Genomic DNA, 6775 nt, shown 5'->3' on the forward strand with positions numbered 1-6775 from the left:
CCCATATCACATTCAGGGTGCCAAAATATTCTCATTTTGAATTTAAAAAAAATTCCCTACACTCAAGTAGGTAACTGGTGTCACGTACTTGACTATTCCTCCTTAAGGATTTCTATTATCGATATACTAGTTAACTCTATGCCTCATTTGTCAAATCAATGATGTCATCACTATGATTAATTTTGTCAGCGTTATCAGTAGTAAGCTTCATGTCTTTTAGGATATATAACCTCATGAAATACTCTACTTAGCCCATTGATGGATTCTTGAATAATTCCAGCCAAGCCTCGAACCCCGTTGTTCCTCCTTGTATTAAATCTATGGGGGTTGAAGGTTCAAATATGTCAAAGAAGAAGCATCATCCCGTGATCAAATATATGGGATAGGAAATTTTATCGCCATATGCATGCTAGCACATCTTAGAGAAATTGTTGGAGGTCGCCAAAGGTTTAGTTTGGGTGTTCGGCATAGAGATTTAGAGTTGAAGAAAGTGAATGGGTTATTCTCAATATTTTCTCCATGAGGATGTTACGTGAATTTCTAATAAGCGTAAAGTATGTGCAGTCACATTAGGCCTTATGAAATCCTAAAGGAAATATGCCAAACTATGAGTATGATGTTTCCCTATTATTGTCCTCCATGTACCTGGTGTTTCATGTGACAGTGTCTAAGAAAGGTAGTTGGAGTTCTTGGTCTACCGTTCCGGTGAAAGCTGGTGGAGGTGAAGTAAATAGATAATTGGCCTATGAGAGGTACTTAATTATCATCTTTGTTAGATAAGGTCTGGGAGTTGAGATTGCCTCTGTGAATGTGTTATGTCGAAGTCTGTGAGTCGAAGAGCCCACCTCGAAGGCCGAAATTGTTAGGGAAAGAAAATGTTCCCACTTGGTCGTATAGTCAAATAATTGTGGCTCGAAAGGTATTTTCTATGTATTATGATTTAAATAGGTGCAACTCATGTCCAGGTATCAATTTTGATAATATAATACTTGTAATATTGAAATTAGTGTTGTTGATATACATTGTGATGCTTTGTCGAGTTGTGAATGTGTTGTTAGGATGATTTTGGTGATTCTCTAGCAGGTGGATAAACCCAATTACAAAGAAAATTCTGCCAAAATTTCTGAAAAATTTGGGAGTTAGTCAAAATTTTGGGAACTTGAGGTGTGTAAGAGTTAAATTATGTTCGGTGTTGGGGTCTACTCTACTCCTCATTCGAGGATGAATGATCCTAAGTGTGGGAGAATGTATCACTCCGGAAAATTTTAAAGTACCTAACCACTATTAAGGAAGTTGATGTGTGCTAATTATATTATTTTGTGTGCAGATGAGGGCTATTAATATGATGAATATTAATTGAATATGATAATAAGTGTACGTGGCATATTATAAGTGATGTGTGGTCTAAGAAAAGGCTTAAGTCTAAGTCAAATTGGAAAATTACATGATAGACTAAAGTTCTAAATGAGTACGCACACGACCAAACTTTGGAGGATCATATATACATCAATATAAAGAGTTATGTGATAAACATCCTATCACATGAAAGATCTTGGAGTCTAATTTCTAACGCTTCAAACCGTTCATCATTTGGACACTCCTACAAGAAGTTATGACCAAATTACCAAATGCTGACAGAATGTGACACTACCGTGCCGCCCCATGCGGCGCGCCTGTGGGGATTTCCAGAACACTTCAAAATTTCGTTTCTAGGCATATTTTTCACTACCGCGCCGCGCCCCACGGCGTCCCATGCAGTGCGACTGTACAAATTTTGTGGTTTTTACAACCCGACCCCATTTTAATAAATAGCCTTTGGGGTTTTGTTTGGGACGATTTTCTGGTGAGTCTAGAGAGAGGTGAGAGCATTTTAGAGAGAGAAGGAGAAAACCTAACCTCCCAATCATCCAATCTTGCACCAATCTTCAAGAATCAAGAAAGTCAATCACTAGATTATCTTTTATCCGGATAAGTCCTACTTCTAAGCTTTCATACAAGAGGTTATGAGTTCAAATATATTGTGGGTTGGAAGTAGGCCATGCATGTGACACAAAGTTGTAGTAGGTGGGATTAATGAACCATTTTGGATAGTTTCTTATTGAAATTGGTTGAGGGATGAAATGATCTCCATTGTAGAGCCTTGTGGTCTATTTCGTGTGTTAGGTGTTTGACAAAATTCCTAAGAGAGTTACATCATAGAAATCCTTCTAATTATTAATCGATTTTCACTATCTTCCTATAGATTGTTATTGTTAGAAGTGTTGGGGCATTGTAGCAACTTAAGGAAAGCTCGGACAAGGTATGTTGGCTAAACTTTCTCTCTTAGAATCGAATTCCATAATGTTTTCGTGAGTTTCAAAGTATGGGTTAGCATATTAAAATGTTATGGCTTTGAGTCGTGTTTCAAATGAAAGCTAGTATGCCAAATTGTTTGGGAAAACTCGATATGTTTAAGGCTCTAAATTGGTCATATGTGTACCTAAAGTCTTGATTAAAAATGTCTTGTTGTTGGTAATCTATAAAGATGCTTGAAAATGAAATAAGTGAATTAGGGATATAGAGTGTGGCCAACGTGCCAACAATTTAAGTTGTAATTGTGGCTAGTGGTGCCAATGAAATGAGAGGGTGTGATAAAGATTATGGAATGAGCCTTGACTCAACTGTTTAAAAATGATTTCGAAAATAGAATTGCCTAAAAGCTTTTGTACCCAATTTATGCCCATAAATGGCTATTTTAACCAATGATTTGCTTTATAAATATATCTACTGTGGCTCGAGTTCTCACATACTCAGGTGTTGAAATTATATATTGTCATTTCTGGAAAAGAGTACTGCAAGAATAAATAGTGTACTGATTGTTTATGATTTTGATGTGTGTTTCTATTGCTGGTCGATATGTCCCTTTCTTTGGAAAGAAACCTTTTGTATTTAAAGTTTCCATTACTAATAAATTTGAGGTATATGATTGCTGAAATATTATATATGTTGATATTTGATGGTGATCTTTGAAATTGAAAGAGGTGAAAGTGTGGAACATGAAATACGGCCATCGTGTCAGGAATAAAGAATCTCGTGAATGGCCAAATGAGCCAAGAAAATATTGTTGTTGTGAGTGACTGGAAATACTAATGAGAATTTATACAATGTGAAAGAGGTTGAGGTGAGTACAATTTTATTTATGTTACCTTTGTGTGCAAATCAAATAACAAAAATATTTTTGGGAGTATCATTAGCAAAACCGAGGAAGGGTGGGTCATAAGGCCCACACCTGAAACTACACGTGCCAGTGTAGGGGTGGATTGTGATTATTCCCCTTATTTGGGATGAAATTAAAATATTGGTAAAATTGTGATTATTCCCCTTAATTAGAATGAAACTGGTAATAAATATGAATTGGAGAAGTCAACCCACACAACATATGTGGGAAGGAGGCCTAGCTGATCGGGTGGAGATCGGACGCCATGTTGCGCACATGGTGGTACTACTCTTGGTAACAACTTTCTTTCGCATCACATGTCAAATCACATTTTTCGTGGAGAGATGGCCTAGCCGATCAGGCGGGATCAGACTCTGTGCTAACAAAGATGGTGGTATATCGGTGCTAGTGATATCCCAACCAAAAATATATATTATCTTTATATTTTGAAAATTGTTATGTTTCAATTGGGTATTTGGATATATAGTTGATTGTGACTTGCTGTTTCTATGAATTTTCTTTTCTTATATGGTCATTCTATTTTGAAATAGGACTTTTAGCTTTACATACTAGTACGATTCGACAGTACTAACGTCTCTTTTGCCGGAGGTGCTACATCTTTAATGGATGCAGGTGGTCCCTTAGCAGGCGGCATTGATCAGTGATAGCGGTACACTCTCTTCAGCTAACTTGGTGAGCCCCCCTTCATTTCGGGGTCATGTATCTTTTGTTTCTCATGTACTGTGTTTTGAGGTATAGCCGGATCCTTGTTGCCGGTATTTCCATATTACTCTTCAGTTGTACTTAGAGGCTTTGTAGACAGGGTGTGGGTGGTGTTTGATGTTGGGAGTTGAATTAGAACTGTTGGTATTCTGCAACATGTTTTCCATTAAATATATAAACTCGTACTATTTTGGTAATACTGAATGATATTGTTAATGGGAATGAAATTGAAGTGGTTAATGAAATCTTTTTAGTATTTGATTTACGGAGTACATATCCTCTTTATTCAGGGATGAATTTTGGTAGAATGAAATCTAACAGGCTTGCTCAGTCGGGTTTACTCCGTTGAGTGGCATTCATGCTCCCCGAGTTTTAGGGCGTGACAATATTCCTACTGTTGAGTCAGTTCCAGTATTGAGGGAGTTTCTAGATGTGTTTCCTGTAGACCTACCGGGCATGCCACCCGATAGGGATATCAATTTCGACAATTATTTGGCACTAAGCACTCAGCCTATCTCTATTCCTCCATATCATATGGATCCAACCGAGTTGAAAGAATTGAAGGAACAGTTGCAAAAGTTTATGGATAGGGGGTTCATCAAGCCTAGTGTTTTACCTTGGGGTGCACTATTATTGATGAATTATTTGATTAGCTTTAGGGTGCTAGGGTGTTCTCAAATATTGACTTGAGACCGAGGTATCACCAGTTGAAGATTATGGCTTCGGACATCCCTAAGATGACTTTCAGGACTCATTATGGGCATTATGAGTTTTTAGTGGTCTTTTGGTTTGACCAATAACCCAACAGCTTTGATGCATTTACTGAACAATGCATTTCAGCATTATTTGAATTCTTCTGTTATTGTGTTCATTGATTATATCTTGGTATATTCTTGTAGTAGGGAGGAGCACGAACAACATTTGAGGATTGTGCTCCAGATTTAGAGAGAGAAGAAATTGTATGCTAAGTTCTCCAAGTGTGAGTTTTGGTTGGATTTAATGCAATTCTTAGGCCACGTGGTGTCTACTGATGGGATCAAGGTGGATCCGAAGAGGATTGAGGCTGTTCAGAGTTGACCCAGATCTTCTACCACTTTATAGATCAGGAGTTTCTTTGGATTGGCGAGATATTATCGTCACTTTGTAAAGGGATTTCATCTATTGCATCTCCATTAACCAAGTCGACTCAGAAGGGCGCTCCATTCATATGGTTGGACGAGTATGAGGAGAGCTTTCACAAGCTCGAGACTGCTTTGACTACAACTCCAGTTTTAGTATTGTCCTTAGGGTCGGGGATGTACACTGTCTATTATGATGCTTCGCGCATTGGCCTCGGGTATGTATTGATGCAGTATTGGTACTGTGAGTTGTTGGCATATTAAGACTTGAGAAGATTGATGGCTGATCTTGGGCCATAGATCTATGTTGATATTGGTATTGAGGTGAATCTTGCATCAAGGCCCCATATTGATCGTTGACTTTTGATCCGATCAGTGTTTCCTAGGATCCACCCATCCAGAGTAGGTAATAACCCTGTGAGTGCAGGCACACGAGATGTGCTTAGTGAGAGACTTATGTCAGGCACCCATATAGTGCTAAGTTTGTGTGTGTATGTGATGATTCAGGAGCATTGTGCCAGGCACTGTGCGAGTGCTAAGAGTATGATTGAGGAGTACTTGTGTCATGCACTATAAATGTGCTGAGATTTTGTATACTTGATGATTAAACTATGATGTTGTTGATTTTTGCATGCATACTTGCCATGCAAGCATAGAGTTGTATTTTTCTCATGCTAATTGGTATTTGATGTCTCTATTTGATGTTAAGAGCTCGAAATTGCAGTTTACTTTGATAAATCTCTATTTAGGTGATTTCTGTGGAAACGTTAATGCATAGACTCATATACTTGAAAAGCATGTTTATTTATCCTCTTATTGTGATAGAGTTAAACCTGATATTATTTGAGTTGTAATTCTTATTTGCCATTATTCTGTTGTTATTGTTGTTGTTGGATATTGAAAGTGAGTATTGGACCTTGCCAAGCCCGTTACTACTTTCAGCCTGAGGTTAGGCTTGCTACTTATTGAGTACATGGGGTCGGTTATACTTATCCTACACTATGAACTTCATGTGAAGATCCAGGTGTTATTAATCGTGATGGTTGCCAGTGAGTTGTATCAGGATTTGCTCGGAGATTTCAAGATAGCACTATTTTTCCATTCGCAGGCCTTGGAGTCCCCTCCTTTATTTTATATTCTTACTTCTTAGACTTTCAGATAATATTATACTTTGTTCAGACTTTGTATTTAGTACTCTATAGATCTCATGTACTCGATGACACCAGATTTTGGGGTAGTTTCAGTTATATCATCATTTGACTTCAGCTATGTATGCTATTCTTTTATTTGAGATTATTTCATACTATTACTAAAGTTTATTTTCGTACATTTGCCGTTAGCTTTCCCAGCAAGCGGTGTTCGGTGCCATCACGCCTCAGGTGTGATTTTGGGTCATGACGTTTTCATACCTTGCATATCACCAATTGATCGAGCTTTTCTTGGTTTGATTTTATCCAACGGTTGTCTTTAAGGGAACCATCAATTCTTTTAGGCTCGAATTGAGAGATGAATGCAATATTTTGCTTTCGTGACCTCCTAATTTTCATCCTTTCTTGAGGATCACCACTTATGGATTTATGAGGATAACCTGGTTTACCTTTTCATTCATTTGGCACAGTATCAACATAATTTTCCATAGTTTTTATTCTGTTTTAGATACTATAGAGTTTAATTACTCAATTTTGTAATGACCCAACTGGTTGTTTTGTGTATTTAAGCCTTATTCCCTTATTTAATG

The sequence above is a fragment of the Nicotiana tomentosiformis genome, chromosome 3 (assembly GCF_000390325.3).
Source record: "Nicotiana tomentosiformis chromosome 3, ASM39032v3, whole genome shotgun sequence".
Taxonomy (NCBI): Eukaryota; Viridiplantae; Streptophyta; class Magnoliopsida; order Solanales; family Solanaceae; genus Nicotiana; species Nicotiana tomentosiformis.